Source organism: Fukomys damarensis, unplaced genomic scaffold (assembly GCF_012274545.1).
Source record: "Fukomys damarensis isolate Sample0158 unplaced genomic scaffold, DMR_v1.0_HiC HiC_scaffold_4, whole genome shotgun sequence".
Taxonomy (NCBI): domain Eukaryota; kingdom Metazoa; phylum Chordata; class Mammalia; order Rodentia; family Bathyergidae; genus Fukomys; species Fukomys damarensis.
This window is the reverse complement of record NW_022900916.1, coordinates 46,170,238-46,194,324: the sequence shown is the minus strand read 5'-3', so window position 1 is coordinate 46,194,324 and position 24,087 is coordinate 46,170,238. Positions and strand designations below refer to the sequence as shown.

Here is a 24,087-nt window from a genome sequence, read left to right as displayed (position 1 = left end):
ATATATATATATATGTATGTATGTATAATGTGGTGTTTCTGCATAATGGAGTACTACTCTGCCATAAAGAAAGAAAAGTTTGAGATATTTGCAGCAAAACTGATACACCTTGAAATCACAATAAATCAGACAAACAAGCTTAAATATCACATGACTTTTCTTATATGAGAAACCCAAAATATAAATCATTTTAAATATGAAATAAAAGATAGATAACAGGAAACAGAGAGATAGATGGTATGTAAATGGGAAAGAAATTTAGAAGACAGAAAGAGGGGGGAAGGAGGAATTAGAGAGGGGAGAAGAAAAGGAATAGAAAGAATTCAGATACATTAAGTGGGACCGGGGATTTAGCTTAGTGGCACTACGCCTGCCATTCAAGTGTAAGGCCCTGTGTTTGATTCCCTGTACCAAAAAGAAAAAAAAAAAAAAGATATCTTAAGTGCATGAACTTACTTCCTAAAATGAATCTAAATATTACATACTACAAATATGTTCTAATAAAACATAAAGAATAAAATATTGGAAAAGTCCTTGCACAAATATCGTACAAATATTCTGTAAATATATGTGAAGATATTAACATCAGTAATAACCACTGAATTGTAAATTAACATACATGATACAATGGTTACTACTTCAAATTCATTAATATGGTTAATATTGAAGGCAAAAGACTTAAAGGATTGACAGGTATGAAGAAAAACTTAAACTACACAATGCTTTTAAAAATATAAAATGGTACTGATTCCAGAAAACAATTTAGGAATTTTTAAATAAACTTAAACATGAACTTATTAAATGATACAATGATTTCAGGTCTAGGTGTTTATTCAAGGAAAATAAAAGCAAGATCACCAAAACACATGCATGTGAATGCATATGTTGCCAGTCCATTGAGGGTTCTTTGCTCAACTCAGATAAACATCATGAATCAGCAAAGTATAGCTGCCAGAAACCTTGATGCCACTGACTGACAACAGGTATGTCATATGCCAACAACTGACAGACTGCTTGTCTCGGCTGCTCCTGGCTGCTTCCATGCAATGCCAGCTTGTGCTCACTGTCCAGAGACCATTTTGAGCCTCTGCCAGGTGCTACTTTCTGTTACTGATCTTTATCAGTCACTGGCCTCTGGAGATTTTCAGGGCTGTCACTAGTGTTTATTGCTCTTTTCTTTAAAGTAATGGCTCTGACCCCACTAATCAGAATCCTGAGTAGATTTATAGGAACTTCCAAGCCTACATTACCCAAGAAATAATCACGAGCACTTTATAGGATCACCAGAGGAAGGCTTTATTTTAATAGGATATGTACAGCAGTACATCAGAAGGAGCTATTCAAGATTAACCCAAAAAATGTAAAGGGAATGTTGCTTGTATTGCAGCTACAGGTCTATGATTGGTCTGTATCTAAGTCTGTGCTGTATTTAAGCCAATCCGTAATTGTTTCAGGTAGGTTCAAGCCATTCCAGACAGCCAAACCGTGGGGCTGCGTGTGAACTATTTGATTGACAGCTGTCATCTCTCCATTAAAAAAAGAAGGGGCTGAAACTGGGAAATATTCAGGAAGATTAGCTGTGTTAATCACAGCCATTGAGGTTAGAGGAGATTGGGGGTGTTGACAATGGGGCAAGATCCCTCCTTCCCTAATATTAATCATATCAGGGTGGTCTCCCTCTCATTCTTCAGTGTCTGGAATGTAGGGAGAAGGAAAGGGAAGCCACAGTTAATAACCAAAGTACACCTGCTGTCAGGGGGCCTGGTGAGTGACCCTGAAGCAACTCCAAGGTGGCAGGAGGACACTGAGCAGCATGTCTCATTCCATCTTCAGGGGAGAAGGGGAATTCAAGGAAACTGGGAAGAGAAATGACAGCTGTTTGCTAAACCTTCTTCTCTAAAAATGGGAGAGTGAGGCACTCTCCTCTGTCTAATTTCCTCACTATTAGAGTTTATCCTCCTTAACCTTAAGAGACCTAAAGGATGATGGTCTCTCTTTTGAAAGTTTTGAGGCTGACTTGGGGCAGTTGACCCTGCCTAGTGGAGGAATACAAATCTTACAAAGGGAGACACCAGTTGGAAGCTCTGCATCATCAGCAGCTTAATGTGGAAGTTCTCTATTGTAGAACGCACAAATTTACCAACATGTTAAAGATACAGGGTGGTATAATTGCTTTTAGAGGATATTTGTTGTGGTTCCTTTCCCCGGTGTCATTACAACTTCATCCTCTAAAACAAATGTCCTCTCTTCTAAGTGTTTCTGATCTGAGCACTGCCTTCAAGACTGTTCAGACTTTCTTCCTGAGGAAGAACCTTTACCAATAACTCCCACAGTTCGAGATTTTCCACCACTACCCTTTCCAAATCAACCATATTCTCCTTGAGGTTAACTTGACCTTAAAGACATCTCATGGCTTGCATACCATGTGATTGTCTATCCAGAGAAAAAGTTCCCCTCAAGACATCTTGGGAACTCATGACTGACCCACATACAATCCGTATAGTACCAGTAGCTACTGTAAACCCAAGTGATCCCTGGACTAGAAGAGAATTAGCCAATCAACATGCACTTCTACTTTTATTGTCCCTAAAAATGGAGCCCAGAGCTGGTGTGACTAGTATCAGAAACACATTCAGTTTATGCCACCATTAGCAGGCCCAAAGTGTAAAAACCTCAAAATCAAACCTTTCTAATCTTCCAATGCCATTTATTCTCTGGCTATAAAGCCTCTTTTGTACCAAAACTGCTACATGGAGATCCGGGTGAGAGTGAGAAGGACAGGTTATATAAATAACCCCATGGGTACATGATGTGCACCTCTTCCTACAGCAGAGGAGGAGTCAGATGGCCAGGCCTGCTCTTTTTGTCATTGCAAGATAAAAGGAACCAAGCCCATAATCTGGGCCTTTTGTTCCCACAGATGCTGGATTTAAATTAGGAGAGTGTGAAAGCCACATCTCTTTTTGGCTAGAGAAGAAAGCACAACCACACCCTTTCCTGGCAGATCCCACTTCTCTCTGTGTCTCCAGCTCCTTCTTTCCTGTGCATGGTGTACTAAATTCTTCTCCTTCCATAGTGCAAAAACAAAATAAGCCATTCCCAGCACCCTTCAGTGAAGGAAATTTGGCTTCTGCATGCAGGAATACTGGCCCTGAGGATTCAAAAGTCTGATGGTTTTTCCTAATATCTTACTTGAGAGTTCATTCTTGCATGGGAGATAAGATTTGCAGCACTACTAGTGTAGAAATGCTGTCTTGGAATTGTGCCAATAAATTAGCAAACATTGGGCCTGTGGACTTTAAGTGGCAATATTACCCTATGAACCTTATAACAATCTTTCCCTGTCATCATTACTTCACCCCCCCAAAAAAAATGTTAAGGCCAGCAGTACAAGGTGGCACAGAATAAAAGAAATTGGGGAGGCTCGGATTCATACATACAGGGTGTTATAAAAATATAAGAATGATCATTTGCAGTCCTCAATTCCTGACTCTGTGTGAATAGGGGAAGCCTTCACCTACCCCAGAAAAGTGTCAGTAAATACCAAGAGACATCTGCATCCTAGATTTGGAGGAATCTGAATAAAATTTATCTGCCATTCTTCCCATGGGGATGGTTTTCGATATTGGACACAGGAGTAAGATCATAAAAAAATGAGATGGGACTAAGGATTACTCATAAGGCATATTTCACAGTTACAGTTACCTGCTTGTCTTTCTAAGCCCTTTCCCTATAAAAGAATTTTGAAGTAGACACCATAAAGAATCCTACAAATAATGATTGCCATGTAGCACTCCCTAACCACTTTCAAAGATTGGCTCCAGCCAAGAGAACTTATCCTCCTTTTTCTGTCCACTACCTTGAGGATATTGTAAGGTGTCCTTGAATCTGAGGCGCCTTTATTCTCCTGATTAGAGCATTAGGGAACAGTGTTCCAGAGACTAGTCTACTATTATACTCAATAACCTTCCAGGCTTCATTGTTTTGTTTGCTCTTTTGAGTGCAAACTATATATAGTCAACTTCACTACACATATTTCCTTTCTTAAGCTTTATCCCTTGAAAAACCTACTGCAACTTACTTTAATGATCTGGAAAAATCTTATCATTCAAAATTCTTCCTTATCTAAACATATTCTCTCTTTATATCCACTCTTCGTTACATCTCATTCATTCCTTTTTCTAGAGCTATATACCTGGAAACATACTCCACAAAGCTGAGTATAAACAGAATCACTTTTCCTCCAACAAAATTAAAATGTTTTGTGAATTTTTATGGTTTTATCTTCAAAATAGAACCCAATTTCCTTCCATATAGAAGTTTTAACCCAGAGCAAAAGCAATCCTGACCTTTTTATGCCTTCTAAGAGAAGAACCCAATAGTTGGCCTCAAGTCATCCACTAATATCTTTTTTCTTTTAAGACAGTTTGACCCTAGTGAAAGGTCTATGCTTCCAAAGATTGGCTGAGGTACAATTTTAAAATTTTTCTGCCCAGTTACAGCCACTGCTCTTAGATAACTAAGTCATCCAAGTGCTACTACATCTAATAATACAGAGAAATAAGGTACCAGCCAAGGAAAATCTCTTAGTCTTTGGATAGACTCTTTATTTCACCCTATATGCCTCAGAGTGACAAAAGGTAACATGAAGACTTCATATTAGACAATCTCAGGCATCCAGGTGATGCTAAAGTCAACTATTCCCAGAAGGCCTTGAAGAGCCACTATGTACGCCTTCAACTGATATGCTTGATAGAACCCAGGTTATAGGGTCTCAAAGTAAGGACTACAGAAGTTGGAGACCCAAATATTACATAAAGCTAAACACACAAAACATGCCTGGGCAGAAATTTTGTAACAAATTTCCAGTGACCAAACAAAAGTCTTTGTTTTTCTTTACCTGCCATTCAATGGCTACCTAAGGCTCTGCCAGAGTAATGGTGATGTCTCCTGATTGTGGTAGGGTATAGAAGATTCTCAGATTTTCCTAATTCAGGTTTTAGCTCTCCTCTTTGGAAGAGTATGTCAGATCCTGGGCTTCAAAAATTATTAGGAAGCTGATCCCTTCTCGGTCAGTTTTGCATTTCCCTTTCCAATTAATTTCTTTTTTTGCAACATGCACACCTGTGTCTGTTCAATTCCTACTGAATAAATTTTAAGAGTCGTGTGAGTTAGCCTGATGTAACAGTTGAATTAAGGCACCCAAAGGCTGTAGCTTTTTTTTTCTAACTTCATTATCTTTTTTGCCTCTTCTGTCTGATCCCAGTTATTATAAACTTTAAAAGCCTCTTCCTTCGGTGGGGTTGACAGTGGGGTTTTGGGACTTGCTTCAAGCTTTTAAAGTTTTCTTTCTAATATTGTGGGCAGACTGCATTATAAAATGCATAGCCATTAACACTCTCCCCTCTGCTGACATTGGATCAGAGTTACTATACTTTCGCTAAGCCTCTGACAATTGAGTTTAAAAAATAGTGGGATTCTTTTTCCTTTCCTGTGTTATCTCTTTGACTTTGTCATAATTGATAAACTTAACCAGACACCTTCCCATTCATTCTGAAATAAAAGTTACAAAATCCCTCCATTCTCTTTTTATGGATAGAAATTTGAAGGTTCCATTGAGGGTTGGTGTGGAAAACTATATTCACCAGACCTCTGAGCATTGTGATCTGCCATGTTCATTGCCAACCCATCTGCTACTCTAGCAGCTTTTTAAATAATGCATTCTTTCTTGTCAGAAATTCAGCAATGAGTTAACACTCCAATCACATCTCTCCAAGTCTGAGCAAATATTGTGCTCAACTTAACAAATTCATCACTAAATGTATCAGGATTCTCAGAAAAGCTACCAAAACTTTCCTTTCACTAAGTCATGTCTATCACTGAGAAGGTAATGTGTATTCTTATAACTTCATCCCATCCTGATCCTTCCCATAAGAACCAGTGCTAATTTGTTTCCTGATCTTAATCCTGATGGAAATGCTGAGTGGATGGTGAGGAGGGCAGAGGCAAACAGGGCATTGCTTTGGAAAAGAGGTGGTAGGAGGAGAAAGGGAACTATCACTTGGCTAGGAGGCAGAGAGGATGACCCACATCAGGGGATGCAGGTTGTCATACTGAGTGTGATGGTGATATAAAAGATGCTGATGAAGGCTGATTAGAGCTGGGATCTGTCTGTGTTGGGTTCTATGAGTGAACCTAGGAGATTTAGAAATAGCAACCACACAAATAGCTTCAAAAATACCTAGATGTACGGGATCTCTCACCACTTCCCTTCCCTTTCATAAAATAGGTCTAACTGAAAGATGATGATATCATTTAGAGGACCATTCTTTGGTCAGCATTCTTGTTTTCCCAGTTTACACTGAGGCCAGACTTTGTTACAGAAGATCTGCCTCCTTTTCTTCAAACCATCCCCCTTAAGCTTGTTCCAGTCACTTAAAAGTGCATCCTAGTGGTGGTTCCTTTGGAATACTCTTAGTAGCTCCTATATTTGATAAGATGTTTACCAGATTGAGCATAAAAGCAAAGAAAAACTGGACTCACTACCTTTGGGGCATTAGAAGTATAGCAACCAAATACCAAAAGCAGAATCTCCTTCATACTAAACACTGAATCCTTCTAAAGAAAATAATAGCACAAGACAGAATCTCAAGAAAAACATCAACACACTACACTACAACAATAGCAGATCAAAGAAATCTAAGGGCCACTATTTTCCAAGACTAATGCACAACCTAGAGTAACAGCCACAAATCACCTGAACATAAACAATAGCAATAGCAGATAGTAGCATAAGTTAGCAACGAGGATGTCTGAGGAATTCAGACTCCCTATCCAGAAGATCCACTTCCAAAAGGTAAACAACCAGTGAACCAATGTTTATTGCTCCCCTGCAGCAATTCATAAAGCCCAGTATCTTAAAGCACATGTGCGAATCTAAGCCACAGAAACACTGCCTCAAACACCAAAGAAATGCAACTAGTTGAGCACTCATGCAACTCTGAATGATCAAGCCAGGTCCACTGTGATCCAACTTAACTTACTATCGATGTCTATCAGTGATGACAAAGCACTTTTCATGGTCTCACTCTGCCCTCCAAGTGGATACTTTGACAAATGAACAGAGCTGGTAACCTCAATCCACCCTTCTCTAGGTGTCTAGTGTGTAACTAAAGCCAGGATGTTTGAAAAGACACACACACACATTTCAGCCAAGTTTTACTTTCAAGTTCAGGTAGGTTAATTCCCTAGAAGATGAAATTCCAAATTAATAATTTAGAATGCATAACTATGCCGTCCATTAATCCCAATTGTGCTCCTAAGAGGAAAGCTCTATAAAACACTGGGCCAGAGATTTAGCTCAGTAGTTCTGCCACCTGCCTCACAAGTTCAAGGTCCTGAGTTTGATCCCCGGTACAAAAATAAAATAAAATACCAGGAATCCTTAACTAGAAAACAGAAAAGAATGATGCCTTGAAAGATGAGACAGAGGCAGAGAGGAAGAGGGGCTGAGAGAGAGAGAGAGAGAGAGAGAGGAGTGTTAGGTACAGAACAGAGGGGTGGGTTAGCATCACTCAGGTGGGGAGGGCAACCACAGCTACCTTATCAGTCATGGCTGAGGTGGAAGCAAATGTTCAAGGGGACATTTGTCATCCATGAGGGAGGTTTATGTCAACTATTGCCTGTTCTGTTCCTGGGGATCCCTGAAAAGAAGGTGTCTCATCTGCATTACTAAATGTTGCCAATCACTTGAGAGTTCTTTTGCTCAATTCATATAGAAGTCATGAAGCAGCGAAGTACAGGTCTTCTAGCAGCTTGGGGGCCACCAATTAACTCAAGTTAATTCTGGATGCCAATAGTTGACATTGTCGGCTGCTGGTTTCTACCACTTCTAGGTTCCTCTGTTTGATGCCAGCTTGTGTTGAACGTTATTGAGAGAATCCACCAAGTGCTGGTCTCTGCCAGATGCTGCTTTCTATTGCTGGTCTTTATCAGCTGTTGGGTTTGGAGCTCTTCAGGGATAAGAGCCCTGAAGTTTATTGCTTTTTCATTTACAGTTACCACTCTGTCCACAACACTTAAGATTCCTAAATAGACTTCCATGACATTCTAAGCCCACACTACACAAGAAATAATTAGTAACAGATTTATAAGACCACAAAAGCAAGGTTTTATTTTAACAGGATGTAGGTGGCAGCATGGGGTGGTCAGTATACAAACAGGAGCCTTCTAAAACTAACCCAAGAAGTGTGAAGGGAGTCCTGTTTGTATAGCAGCTGCAGGCCTGTGATTGTTCTAAGTGTCAGCCTGTGATTGGTTCAAAGTCCAGACTTCTGACTGATACAAATGTAGGCATGTGATTGGTCCAGAGCATCCTGGACAGTCCAGCTCTTGTGGCCATGTGTGAGCTATTTGACTGACATTTATTGTGCCTCCCTGAAAAGCAGCAAGGCAAAAACTAGGAAATATTCAGAAGGGCTAAGTGTTCATCACAGCTACTGAGGCTTGAGGAGATAGGGGACATTAATAATGGGCTAAGATCCCTTCTTCCCTGATGTTAGCCAGTGTGATTCCTCTTTTTTTAGCATCTGGACTGGGGGAATTTGGACAGGAGAGTTACAGCTGATAGCCAAGATGAACCTCTTGTCAGAACAGCCCATTGAACGGAAAAGAAACCTCCAGAATGTGGGGGGACTCTAAGACAAACTGTTCTAGTGCATTGCTGTGAGGAGAGGGAGTAAATGGAAGAGGGGGGAGGGGTTGCAAATGTTGCAACCTATTTCCTCCTCCAGCTGACACATGGAAAAGGAGAGAGTTCGGTACTTTTCGTCTGATTTACAGCCACTTAATTCTCAAGAGGTGGTAACAAAACAGTCAAAATACTATGATAAGTGAATAGAAAAATCATATGATAGGGCCAGGGATTTAGCTCAGCCGTTCTGCTGCCTGTCTTGCAAGCACAAGGACCTGAGTTCAATCCCCAGTACAAAAAAAAAAAAGAAAAGAAAAGAAAAGAAAAATCATATGATAGGATAACAGAGAAGTAATATGAGTCAACATAAATGAAGCTCAAAAACATGTTGATTAAAAGCCATACACATATGTTACATCTTGTAAACATCTATTTCTGTAGAATTTTCTAAAAAGCAACTCCTCATAGTGATTACCTGAAGCAGATTACCAGAAGAACGAGACTAATGGGGGGGTCATTTAAAAGGGTACAAGGAAATTCAGTATTTCACTAAATTGAGTTTTGTAGTCTTCTACACTGATTTATCTATTCTCTAGTTCTCATAACTGACAGTTTTGGATTACAAAAGCCCTGTTTGTCAAACTCATAACTAGAAGAAATTCTTCTCAAAGTTTATAGTTGGTTGACTGTAAGTATTCAGTTTGATAGCATTTTAAATTTTCATCCTTTTGTTATATTTAATACATTGATTTATGTGTAATTGTGAAAAGCCACATCAGCAACTACTGGCCACCCTTTTATATTATTGACCTTTTTTGTTAATGGAAAAAATGAACAAAGTTTCATATCACTTTATAACATACTGTTAATTAGAGGAGCACAGTGCATCTTCTAATCATTTATACTAAATCATGAAAGAGCAATACTTAAGCAGAATTTTCAAAACTGCTCAAATACAACTTATGCAATATACAGAAACATAAAACTGAATGACCTGTTATGTTCCCTTTTCCCCACATACCAACCTGACCATCTCTCTTAGAAGATGCCACTGTGAATTATTTGGAATTTTTTTCTTTAATTGTTGTTTTATTTCTCTTTTTGCATTTGTAACAATTCAGTTTACTTCTCTGGATTGTTCATTAGAAAGAGTAAGAGATTTGTGTTGTTGTTTGCTTTGTAACTATGTATATATCTATGACATTCATCTTTATTAGGCAAAGTATGTTATTAATGTATTTTAGCTATTAACAGAGGAAGAAAGAGGTGAGTCTGAGAATTAACTTGAATATCATTTTTAAGGGCTGAATGAAGAACTAATTAGCTCCCCAAAGAAATATTAGAACCATATTCCAATTTTACTCTGTATATGTGTTTTATTCTACTTAATTTATACTATATTCTTAATATTTGTATACATCTAATTAACTTATTTGATCTCAATTTTGAATTGGCAAAATTTCTCTCTCTCTCTCTCTCTCTCTCTCGTTATTTGAGTCAGCACAATGCTTTAGACATCAACACAAAAAGAGATCAAGCTGTGCGTTCGACTGATGTTCAGACCATAATCTTTCTGACCACACTTCCAACTAACTGACCAGTATTTCATTAACTTGGGTAAGTTCTAAGCCAAGACTCATTCCTACATGTAACACTTTTGTTGTCTAAGGACTGAAATTTTTTAAAATGTTGTAAAGCTACTAAGAATGCTACACAGTGAGAGCTCAATAAATTAAGCTCAAAATTGTGTTCTGTGTCTGCTGTTTAATATTTGGAGCACCTCCCAAGAAAACTTTTTATTAATGTCATACAATGTCAAGAGATTAAAGTATATTAATAAATATTAAATAAAATTAAAATTAAAATAATAGGTTTTGTCCCTTTCACAATTTCTATCTCTTTGGTATTACAGGATATGGATGCATCCATTTATTTTTCTTTCTTTATACTTTAATGTGTAATTTATTTTCATTGCAAGGCACTTGAACTTTACAATAGTTTAGAAATGTGGAGATGGTTAATAGATGAAAATATATTGGCATTATTAAAGCTAATTGCCCAGAGATTTACAAGTAAAGACACATTTAAAGACACAATCATTATTGTGATTGTTGCAATGAATACTATGAACTTTTCAGTAGATTGTTAAGCAATGCCCTAGAGAGGTATCATTTCTAAAACATTATTTTTGATATGGCATCCATTAGACATTTGGAGTGAATGCTAAATATACTATTAAGCATATATTTCCAGTTATTCATTACTTATTAAACCATCCATAATTAATGAAAACATCATTCCAACACCTGAGATCTAAATTTCAATCTAGTAAAAAAAAAAAAAGGTTAACATCTGTGGTGAAAACAAATAAAATAAAAGCTCAAAATAATTTTATTAGATTGAAAAGCAGTTTTAATGGAAAAAGAAAGACATGAGGGCTTAAATTATTGAATACAGTTATTACAGCCACATGACTTTTCTAAATAATTACAACTTTACAAAGCTTGCAGTTTTAAAAATCAAGAACCTTCCTGTAGTATAAATTATGAGTCTTGTTCCTACTTTCAATACTGTGGAATATGAACTGTAGTGAATACACAGAACACTCTTTTAAAAAATATATACTCTTCCAATTACTGAAATTTAATATGCATTTTATTTTTCTGAGAGTAGCTAATATTTAAACATCCTTCACACAGGTTTGAGTCTCATGAATAGGTCATAGGAAGCAATCTTTGGAAAATCTACTTTTACTTTGAATTTTTCTTTTGAATTAATCCATGTGACCTTAAATTTCCCCTGTTAGCTTGAATAAACTGGAGACAGACTCTTTCCTAACTCTAAGCCTCTGACCTCCCTTTACTTAAGAGAATTTACTTTGAAAATCTTGTAAGTGTAAATTCTTTCTCTACTTCTTTGAGATGTAAATCTTTTAAAAGTCTCTTGCTGGTTTTACAACCCAGAAATGTCTACTCAAGGACCTAAGAGCCATCTCTTTAACTGTTATGTTCAAATGACATAGCACCAATGTCTCATTTCCTGTGAAGTAGGAGTCTAACTTCCATAGGTAATTTGCTCAAAGTTACAAAACTACCTTGTCCTAAAGATTGTAAAGACTTTACTTTTCCTTTGAATAAATCCAGTTAGTAAACACAGATAATTTAGGAGTATAATATCTTTTGATGTGTTTTTATTAGTTTACCTAGCCCTTAAAAAGTCCCATGTAAATTAGGAATAGGAATTATCCACTCTAGTACTTAAAACAGGTCCCTGCTAAGTATTAAGACCCTAATCTATTACAAAATTCTACAATCTAAAAATTATGTAAAAATCACTATCACCAAAAATGTGGTCTTTTCTGAGAGGAAAAAGTAAATGCAACCAAAGTACGTTAAGGTCAGCATAGGAGCATAATCCGAGTATAAAACAGAGGAAATTATACCTCCATGGGAAGCAAGATCAAAGAGCAAGAGCCCAGGAGCCGAAGAAACACCAAAGATCAAGCTCACCTCATGCATACCATAAGAGAATTTGGTGAGACAAGCTGTAATTGAAAGGTCTACTAAGATAAAAAATTTCAGCATATTTTGGAATGAATCAGGGGAGTTTGAATGACAATTATCTAAAACTATTAAAATGTTTCTAAAAATATATTTCCAGTCCCTTATATGATAACACTTAAAATTGAAATCTGGAAATTAACTTCCAGAAAAGATAATTTCATAATTAAAACATATCATTATAAACTCATAAAAAAAACCTCTATTATAGAGAAAAGAAAACCTACCAGGCTGAGGAGTTAGTTCAGTGGTGCTGCTGCCTCTGTTGCAAGCACAAGGACCCAAGTTCAATTCCCAGTACCAAAAAAAAAAAAAAAAAAAAAAAAAAAAAAAAAAAAAAAAAAAGAAAGAAAGAAAAGAAAAAATGAAGAAAACCTACCATAATACAGACATGGACTGCTATCCAAAATCTTCTCATCTAGCTGCATCCAGTGGAAGGAAGGTGGAAGGTGAAGGTCCGTGACAGCCCCTGTGCAGGTATCCCATCCTTGCTCAACCTGTTTCAAGCAAACCAGTGAGGACCAGTTTGACACAGGCATCTCTGCAATATCCACACAGCATGCCCCCTCCCCAGCTCTCAGTCCTCCTGATTGTGCCGGTTCTTGGATCCTCTCTGTAAAGGCACAGGAGGAGATATTTTTTCTGAGCTCCAGAAGATAGAACAGAAGTGAACAACTGCAATAAAGGCACATCAGATCTACATAGTTAGTAAATTGGAGAGATCACCATGTTCCATCACAACTTGGAATATCTCCAGAGAAAGGGACAACTTGGAATATCTCCAGAGAAAGGGCAGAGGGGACTTGTAGAAGAACCTTACAGAGTTCAACCCTGCAGGAGGTTAAGAAGCTGAATTTGGGCCTTGCAGCCTGAATTCAGCCTGAATCTCAGGGTGGAGCCATTGGCTAGCTGAGACTAAAGGACTTAGTTCTGCACATGGCTGAGTACACTGTCTAGTGTGACAGCAGAAATATAGTCTGAAAGAGGCCCTTCAAATTTTTTCTTCTTTCTTTTCTCATTCCACTCTGCAAATTCTTTTCTTTTTTCTGTTTTCCTTCTCCAACTCAGTCTCTTGCTCTCCCATATTATTCTTCATCTCCTTTTCTGTTCCTATTCCTGCCCTAACATGGATATCCTCTTTTATTATTTCTTCTTCTTTATTTATTTTCTTTTCTTCTCTCATTTTCCTTCACTCAAGGGTCAATAGTTTCAAAGGAAAGTGAGCTCCTGTTACTGTTGTTATATTCTTCTCCTTATTCTTACACTCTGTCTTTCCCTCTTGTCTTCAACAGTTTCCTAAAGTTTGTGTGGTCATCCTGTGTCCTCTGGCTTCACTTGAAACTTTCTTCAATTCTTTTACCTATCTACTCATCTCTTCCTAAATATGTCTAAGCCCCCGTCCTAAATGGTAAAGATGCTATATTGAAGAGTTTATTCACTGCAAACATATTTTGGGCGGCTCCTTGATTTTGATTTAATTCACATGGTTGAAAGGTGATAGATTAATGACTACCACAAATGGTCAATTTGTAAGTTGTGCTTGATCCTATTGTGTTGCTGATTGTATCAATTGGGTTAATGGGTTGTGATTGATTTAATGAGTTGTCCTTTCTAATATTATGAAAATGAGAATGTCTATGAGTCATTAGACACTCAAAAGCTGATGTGCAAAATATCAGGAAGATTTAAGTAATAACCCAGGAATTAAACCAAGGAGAAGCAACAAAATAAAAATGAGGAAGCAAACTCTAGGGCAAATGAGGTTGAAAAGTCTGACAGTGAACAACCAGGACACTCTGCACAGGAAGTGACAAAACATATCAATCAGGCACTAGAAAAATTTAAAACAGAAATAATTTCCCAGATAAGTACAGAGATGGTGAGCACAGTGAAAGACATGATTAGAGACTCTAGAACAGAAACTGAAAAAAAAATTAGATGAGCTCAGGACCATGTTAGAAGCCATAAAGGCCCAGCATAAGAAAGAAATGGAAATCATGAATGACCAAAATAGGAAATAAATGGAATCCATAAAAAAGATTCAAACAGATATCCTGTTAAAAGCTCTATTGAAAGTTTTCACATCAGAATAAATGAATGTGAAGATAGAATGTCAGATATAGAAGATAAGATTGCAATCATTGACCATGAGAAGAGAGGTCTCTTAAAAACAGTAAGGGATCATGAGAAATCGATCCAACAACTCCTAGATGATGCAAAGAAGAATAACATAAGACTTATAGGAATCCATGAAGTACCAGGAGAAAATACAAATGATTTCAAAAAGCTGTTCACAGAATTAATGACAGAAAACTTCCCAAACAGAGAAGAAGAATTTGACATACAGATAAGTGAGACATATACGACTCCAACGAGCCATGATAAAAAAAAAAAAAATCTACACCTAGACATATAATAATCAAGATCCCAGAAATCCTACAGAAGAACAAATACTACAAGCACTAAGAGAAAAGAAACAAATTACATGCAAAGGAAAGCCCATCAGAATCACAGCAGACTTTTCAACACAAACCCTCAGGTCAAGGAGAGCCTGGAGTGAGGTATTTCAATTCCTAAAAGAAAATAACCTCCAACCTAGACTGATGTATCCTGCAAAAGTCTCTTTCAAAATGGATGGGGAAATAAGATACTTCCAGGAAAAGGAACACCTGAGAAACTTCGTGAATACCAAAACAGCACTACAAGGAATTTTAAACAATATCCTAGAAAAAGACAATGAAAGTCACAACACCATGAGGCCCAACAGAGCAAATCAAATGAGAGAGGCAAGAATCTAAAAGGAGAGGGGGGAAAAGTAAAAGGAGTCAACAAAAGGACAACAACCTGATATAATAAGTCAATACATATCAGTTATAACCATCAATGTCCATAGCCTCAATTCACCAATCAAGAGAAATAGACTGGCAGAATAGATTAAGAAACAAAATCCAACAATATGTTGTACACAAGAAACATACCTAGTACAAAAAGAAACCCATAGACTGAAAGTAAAAGATGGGAAATATTTCTCCATGTGACAGGAGCCCAGAAAAAGCAGGGGTAGCTATCTTATTTGAAGAAAAAGTAAATTTCTATCCAAAACTGATCAAGAGAGACAAAGAAGGCCACTACATCCTTGTAAAGGAAACAATTCAAGAGGAAGAGATGACAATCATAAATATATATGCACCAAATATTAATGCCCCCAACTATGTAAAATAAATATTAAGTAACATGAAAAAAACAAATAAGCACAAACACAATTATAGTGGGGGACCTAAACACTCAACTATCACAAATAGAAAGATTATCTAGGCAAAAAATCAACAATGAAATACTAGAACTGAATGAAGCTTTTGAACATATGGACTTAATAGACATCTATAGAGTGTTCCAACAAATCAGAATATACATTCTTTGCAGCTGCACATGGGTCAGTCTCCAAGATACATCACATACTAGCTCGTAGAACAGGTTTGAATAAATGCAAAGGAATCAAAGTTATTCCCTCTATATTATCAGATCATAGTGCAATCAAGCTAGAGATCAATAGCATAAGAAACCATAGGAACTTCACAAACACATGGAAATTGAACAACACTCTCCTGAACAATCAATGGGTCACAGAGGAAATTGAAGAAGAAATTAGATAGTTTTTACAAATAAATGATAAATCCAATACAACATACAGGAATCTATGGGACACAACAAAAGCAGTTCTATGTGGAAAATTCATAGCAGTGAATACCCACATTAGGGAAAACAGAGTGAGCTCAAATAAACAACCTAATTATGAATCTTAGACTCTTAGAAAAAGAAGAGCAAGAAGCTTGTACAAGAGAGGAAATTATAAAGATTAGATCAGAAAACAATATAATGGAAACTAAGAAAATGATACAAAAAATCAATGAATTCAAGAGTTGGTTTTTTGAAAGAATAAATAAAATCAATAAACCCTTAGTTAACCTTATCAAAAAAAGGAATGAAAAGGCTCAGATCCATGCAATCAGGAATGAAAAAGTTGAAGTCAGAAATCCAGAAGATCATCAATACCTACTTTGAGAACCTGTACTCTAATAAAATGGAAAACACAGAATGGACAGATTCCTAGATACATATGAATTACTAAAGTTGAACGAAGAAGTTAGATTTAAAAATTTAAACACCCCAATTACAATCAGTGAAATTGAAATTGTAATTAAAAGTTTGCCAGCAAAGAAAAGCCCAAGTCCTGATGGATTCACCACTGAATTTTATAAGACATTTAGAGAAGAGCTACTACCACTACTCTTTAAACTTTTCAGTGAAATTGAAAGGGAAGCAATACTTCCAAATTCATTTATGGAAGCAAGTGTTACTTTGATTCCCAAACCAGGGAAAGACCCAACTAAAAAAAAAGAACTACAGGCCAATCTCCTTAATGAATATAGATGCAAAAATCCTTAATAAGACACTGGCAAACAGAATATAGAGAGTCATGAAGAAGATCACACAACCTGACCAAGTCAGATTTATTCCAGGGATGCAAGGATGGTTCAATGTACATAAGTCAATAACTGTAATACACTATATTAACAGAGTCAAGGACAAAAGCCATATGATCCCCTCAATAGATGCAGAAAAAGCATTTGAAAAAATTCAACACCCATTCATGATAAAAACCCTGCAAAAAATTGGAACAGATAGTCTATATTTCAACTTAATAAAGGCTATCTATGAAAAACCAACAGCAAACATCATATTAAACGTCCAAAAACTGAAAATCTTTACATTAAAATCAAGAACAAGACAAGGATGTCCACTGCCACCACTCCTCTTCAATATAGTACTGGAAATATTAGCCACCACAATTAGACAAGAGAAAGAAATTAAAGGAATAAAGGTAGGAAAGGAAGAAATTAAAGTGTCATTATTTGGTGATGATATGACACTCTACATTGAAGACACAAAAAACTCCACCAAAGACTTCTAGACTTAATTGACACTTTCAGCAGAGTAGCTGGATACAAGGTCAACACTCAAAAATACACAAATAACAGACCCACTGAGAGAGAAATTAGGGAAACAATTCCTTTCACAATATCATCCAAAAAAACAAAAATGAAGTATCAAGGAATCAATCTAAAGAAAGAAGCAAAAGACCTCTACACTGAAAACTACAGCACTCCAAAAAACAGATTGAAGAGGATATAAGAAAATGGAAAGATATCCCCTGCTCCTGGGTAGGAAGAATCAACAGAGTGAAAATGGCCATAGTACCAAAACTGCTATAGAGAGTCAATGCAATGCCAATTAAAATTTCAACACTTTGTTTCACAGAACTAGAAAAAATAATCCAAAAATTCATTTGGAACCAGAAGAGACCTAGAATAGCAAAAGCCATCCTAGGCAACAGAGACATGGCAGCAGGTATAACAATTCCCAATTTGAAGCTATACTACAAAGCCACTGTGATAAATAGATCACGGTACTGGCGAAGAAACAGACCTGAGGATCCATGGAACAATTGGAAGCCACAAAAACAACTATAGATGTATTCAGCTACCTCATCTTTGACAAAGGAGCTGACCATCCCCACTGGAGGAAAGATAGCCTCTTTAATAAATGGTGTTGGAAAAACTGGATCTCAATCTGCCAAAGATTAAAACTAGACCCCTATGTCTCACCATGCACTAAATTAAAATCCAAGTGGATTAAAGATCTAAATATTAAAACAGAGACACTAAACTTGGTGGAACATAAGTTAGGCAGAACTCTCGAAGACACTGGCATAGGAAAAGACTTTATGAACAAATCCGCAGTAGCATGTTAACTAGAAGAAAGAATCAACAATTGGGATCTCATCTTATTAAAAATCTTGTGCATAGCAAAAGAAACCATCAGCAGAACTAAGAGACAACCTACACTGTGGGAAAAAATTTTTTACCAGCTTCTCCTCAGACAACGGACTATTATCTAGACTATATAAAGAACTCAAAACAATCAGCCCCCACAAATATAAGGACCCAATTCAAAAATGGGCATATAAAGTGAACAAACATTTCTCAGACACAGAAACAAAAGCAGCAAATAAATATATGAAAATATGTTCCACATCACTGGTTATTCAAGAGATGCAGATGAAAATAACAGAGATTCCACCTCACCCCACAAAGAATGGCTGCTATCAAGAAATCAACCAACATCAAATGTTGGTGGGGTTGTGGGGAGAAAGGAACCCTTCTCCATTGTTGGTGGGAGTGCAGATTGGTGCAACCACTAAGGAAATCAATATGGAGACACCTCAAAGAGCTGGGACTAGAGGTTCCATTTGACCCTGTCATCCCTCTGCTGGTATCTTTTCACAAGAATTAAAAGAATCATATCACAGTGATATATGCACACCTATGTTTATAGCGGCTCAGTTTGTAATAGCTAAAACTTGGAAACTGCCCATTTGCCCATCCGTTGGAAACTGGATAAAAAAGATGAGGTTTTTCTATAAAATGGAATATTACTCAGCCATAAAGAATGAGAAATTAGAGTTATTTAGAGGAAAATGGATGCATGTTGAGGATATACTCTTGTGAAATACATAAGTCACACATGTGTAAATACCGAATAGTTTCTCTGGTGTGAAAAACTATAATCATAAATAAAATACTAATGGTATAATTGATAATGCAAAATAGGAAAAAAAAAGGCTAAAAGTGTAGGGGGAGTTGGAAGGATAGGGGAAAGGAAATAAGTGAAAAGAAAAAAACAGGCGAAAATGACAAAATGGAAATAAAGTTTTTGTAAATAGGAAAGGGAGGAGGGCATAAAGGGAGGGCAGGAGTATGGGAACAAATGAGAACCAAGACCTGTCATGTAAAGGTACAAGATCCCAATGAAGAATGTAACTGTACTGTATACCTAAAATGTACCAATTAACTTAATGAGGAAAAAAAATCTTCTCATCTTGTCTAAATGCAATAAATTAGCAGTGTCCACTCCAGATTAAGTATGAGTATTTTCTGAGGAGTTTAAAACTTCTCTTTCATTTTTTGAATGCAATCAAGCAAACATATCTCAGAAAGACAAGAAGAAATGTTAGACTTTTTTAAAAATGAAGATTAGAAACCTTTCACATGTAGAATGTTTTATAAAATGAATATATAATGAACTACTTATAAAAATTAATTGCTACTAAGTCAGCTAAAGTTTGTACTGACCCAAATGTATGAGAGGATTTATATATTTATAAATGTCTGCTGTTGCTTTATTAAGATCAAAACTGGAAACAACCTAAAGTCAGTTGAGGTGTGAAATTCATTATGATAATTGCATATAATGCAAGATATGAGCAATATTTATGGTGAATGTTTAAATTTTAATTTTATTACAGTAGAGACACATTGCCATTAATCCCTCTTAAAATACTTCTCCTTGCTTCTAATATACTTATTGCATTGTTCTTGACACTTTCAAAGCAGTTCTGGAAGCTCTCTTTTGTGAATATCTTTATAGAATATGATAAAAAAAATCAGTGAATGCTGCTGCCCAGTGCACTCAAGAGAAAGGCAGCAGGCTCATCAAAAAACATTACAGTGTGTCATCACCCATCTTATTCACCAGACCTGGCACTCTATGACATCTGGCTCTTCCCCAAAGTCAAATGCACATGAAAGATAAACTTTAAATTCATTCAGAGCATTATGGAAGCAAAGACAGTGCCACTAATAATATTTATAAAACAGTTCTTCTAGGACTGCTTTTGAAAGCAGCAAACACAATAAATGAATCTGAAGTAGGGGAGATGTTTTGAGGGAGATTAGTGGGAAGGTGTAATACATTTTTCTATAGTATACTTTTAATTTAAATATTTGCTGTATTTTTCAATCATACTACATGAAATCCTACTCCTTAATTAGTAGGAATAAAGTAGATCTGTGTGGATATGAAAATATCTAAGACAAAATGAGTAAAAAGTAATTTGTAGATTAATGTGTATATGTCTGTCTATAAGTGTAAGTTTCCACATATACAAAACCATGTATAAAAGATGCATGATATATACTTGTTTATATTCAAAAATGGTCCTAAAAGTTTTATACAAGAAAACATAAAAGTGGTTACTCATATATTACAGTTTATATCTAGATATTCCCTCAAAGCCTCATGTGCTCATAGGTGGGGCTTTTGGGGGTGATTGGACCATGGGGGCCTGACATTCATCAGTGGACTAGTCCACAGATGAGTTTATAGCTATGTGTGATGCAGGAAGGTGAAGACTGTTTGGAGGAGTGTGGTTTGGAAGGGTCTGTCTCCCTCTGTCCTCACAGGATTGCTCTTGGCTTCCTGTCACAGTGCTCTGTTTTTCCTTTTCCATACTCTGCACCTGGACCATCCTACCTTGGATCCACTCAACTACCAGTATGGACAGAAACCTTTAAAGACTGTGAAAGACAATAAACCTTTTGCTCCTTAAGTTGTGGGTGTCAGGCATTTTGCTCCAGCAATGAAAAAAAAAAGTAAGCCACCATCAGAACTTAAAGATGAGACAAGGAAAGGTAACATTTTAAACATTAGTTCTTATATTAGTTTTCTTTTAATATAATATATTTTTACCAAAAAAATAATATATTTACCATATATAAACATATTTTACTCACATATCTTAGTTATTTTTAAGAATTTTTGTTTACTTTGTTTCTCCAGAATTTCAAATTTTCCTACTGTACATAACAATGTACCCTTTTTTCGGATTTGAGAAAGTAATGGCTAGATTTTTCCTGTCAATTATATTCAGTTAAAGCCAATAAATTAATTTTAAAAAATAATACACTATGGAAAAACAATCATTGAAATCTCAGACTTTTTGTTTCTTCCTTCATGATTTTATTTTCTAGAATCTCAAAGACATTGGGAGAAAGTAATAATTATTATTTTAAAAACTGATAGAAATTGAAGTGGGAAAAGAGCAATTATACTTAGTAATGGAGAAAGTTATTAAGAAAAGAGTTAACTTAAAGAAAAACAAAATAGTTACATACAATGTCTATCATCATCATAGCTATAGGTCTGGAACAGCAAATACCAATAACAGCCATTGATACTGATCTGATCTGATGGACCAGAAATCCACCATTTAATTTTTTTATTATAACTATTGCAATTAGACAGTGTGAAAATGAATCACCCCCAGACTCATACAAATAATTTTTTCTCCAATGAAAGGGCCTATCTTGTGGAAAAGAGTCACAAACTTGGGTCTTGTCTCTCCAATAAACAAAGAAATCTCTCAATTAAAATGTTAAACTTAAAAAAACAATTGGCAAAAAAAATGGCAAACCAATATACACAACTGCTCCAATTTACGAGACAAAAACAAAGCAGAACTACATATTTTTATGTTCACATGTGAATATGGATATATATACATGCTTAGGCACAGACATGCCTAGAATTTTAGACAATTAACCATGAGCTCATGTATTTGACATATACAAATATAAATATTTTTGCATTTTAACTGATAAATCAGACCCCCATTTACCCCAGCTGCTCAAGTTCTGGAGCTCTGAGAATAATCAGTCCATCCCTACATCCTGTAGGGGCTAGGGATTTAGCTCAGTGGTTCTACCACCTGCCTTGTGAGAGCAGTGTCCCAAGTTCAATCCCTGGTACCAAAAGAAAAAAACAAAAAAGAGAGATACATTCCTACATCCTGTAGCCTTCTGCCTGAGCCTGGGAACAATGCAGAAGACAGGACACTCCTACCCCATCTACTAGGTCACAGTGCCCATTACTCTAGTTATTATTCAGCCATTTTGGTCCCTCAATCTCATCCCACACTTTCGTATCACCCCCATTCTTCTCATTAGCACCTCTACACTATCCATAAAAGACCCAGCTCAATAGACTGTGCTCAGACTCTCCTATGGAGTTGCTCCAGGAGCTCTCATCTGGAACCCCCATATTCAGGCTGGCTGTGTTCTTTACTTGAGTCATCACCACTTACATAACATTAGCAATGAAGTTTTATTTTTTATTTTAAAAATTTAATGAAGAAATATCATTTTATAAGAGAATTTAAGAACATAGTAAGAAAAGCACAAAATTCATACTAAGACTAACAGCCACCAAACCGTAAAGATAACCCCAGTGGAAAAAAAACTGAGTTCAACTTATTTATGAACATAACATGGAGCATTTTGCATTGAAACATTAGGAAAGGTAATCCAGCAATACAGAAGTGCATATACTTAGATTAGCTGTTACAGCATCACAGAATGTTCATTAGGGTGGCATGGAGGCACTAATAGATCCAGTTACTTGGGCTGAACCTGGGAAAATTATTCAGACACAAACTGTTCATTTTTAAAAGGGCCTGTTGATACATCACAGAGGTAGAATTCCCTAGAGTGCAACACTTCATTCCAAAAAAAAAAAAAATGTATTCAGTGTAAGAAAAATCTAAGTAAATGACTACAGGAAGTTTAAAGAACAAAAATCACAATTCTTACAATAGAAGAGATAAAGCATTTTAAAACCCAATATTATACAAACAAGGGCACTAACAATCTGAAAGAGAACCAAAGGGGTCTTTAGGCAGAAATTGATAATAGACAATCTAAGAGGAATTTGAAACTAGGAAATGCAGAAGTTCTTGTTGCCTGGCACTATTCTGATTTCATATCCTACAGCAGTTCTTACCCAAGCAATAAATAGAAATGAATACAATTGTTTAGAAGTAAAAAGTGACTACAAAGGATAAATTGATGATAGCTAACAGATATGCAACATAAAAAGGGATTATTTACTAACTTTAAAATGTTATTTTGAGAAGCTAAACATGTGCTATTTTTTCTCAAAGTGAATTTAAATGACTTCAGCTTTTATTTAGGTCTGTGGTTGAGTATAACGGCCTTGCAAGTTCAAACTTATGCCCTATTTTATTATTCTAGTATCTACTCTGCAGAAAAAGAGTTAACAAGCAAATTATTGGTTTTATAGTAACATGTCCTCCAATGTAGTTTCTATTATTAATAAAGTAAGTAGTTTTTTCTCCATCCGTTGACTGTTTTATCTCAGTTTTCAATTAGATTTAAACTCAAGAGAGGAAGAGGGCTGCTAATTAGTAAGATCTTATCAAATAGTTTATATTTTCATGGCATATAAACAACCAGTTCTATCTTTATGGAAAGTAAGCCAAAATAGATCCTATTTCATGTAGCAAATATAATCTGATATAATTTCCTAAATTAAGACATCAATAATTCATAATCTCCAACTAAAATATAATAAATCTAGGAATTTGGAATAAAATCACAAAGCTAAAGCTTACAAAGAAAATTTAAAATAAAAATAATTTTCTTAAACACAAAAAAGATATTTTTGGCAACTCAATGTATAAAGTTGCTATAGCAGAACAAAATGCAGAATATTTGTTGGTTTGGTTTGTTGTTATTGCTGCTGTTGTTGTCGTTGTTTGAGACAGGGTCTCACTATGTAGTTGAGACTGACCTGGAATTCACTATGTAACTCAGGCTGGTCTCGAACTCACAGTGATCCTCCTGCCTCAACCTCCCCAGTGCTGGGATTACAGGCATGCGCCACCACGCCTGGCCAATGCAGAATATTTGATTCAGTGACTATAACTATTTTTTAATAAACATTGTAATTTTTATATCTATATACTCTGAGTCTTCTAAGTAAATATTCTTTTCTGATAATTCACATATAAATTTATGTTAAATTCAGTGTCCCAAAGAAGACAGGGAAAAGAAACAGCATACACTTTACAGTTACTACTTTTAAGGTCAACCCCCAGAATTTCTTTTTTTTTTTTTTTTTTTTTTTTTTTTTTTTTTT

General features: G+C 36.0%; 1 long non-coding RNA gene across 4 annotated transcripts in view; it reads right to left on the bottom strand.

The window, feature by feature from the left end:
- The window catches only part of LOC104869927, a 78,179-nt gene that overhangs the window by 33,225 nt on the left and 20,867 nt on the right, over nucleotides 1–24,087 (bottom strand). For all 4 annotated transcript variants that reach the window (XR_782394.1, XR_782395.1, XR_782397.1 and 1 more), the window contains exon 4: nucleotides 12,632–12,749. This is a non-coding gene — a long non-coding RNA (uncharacterized LOC104869927). The remainder of the gene's footprint in view (nucleotides 1–12,631; nucleotides 12,750–24,087) is intronic.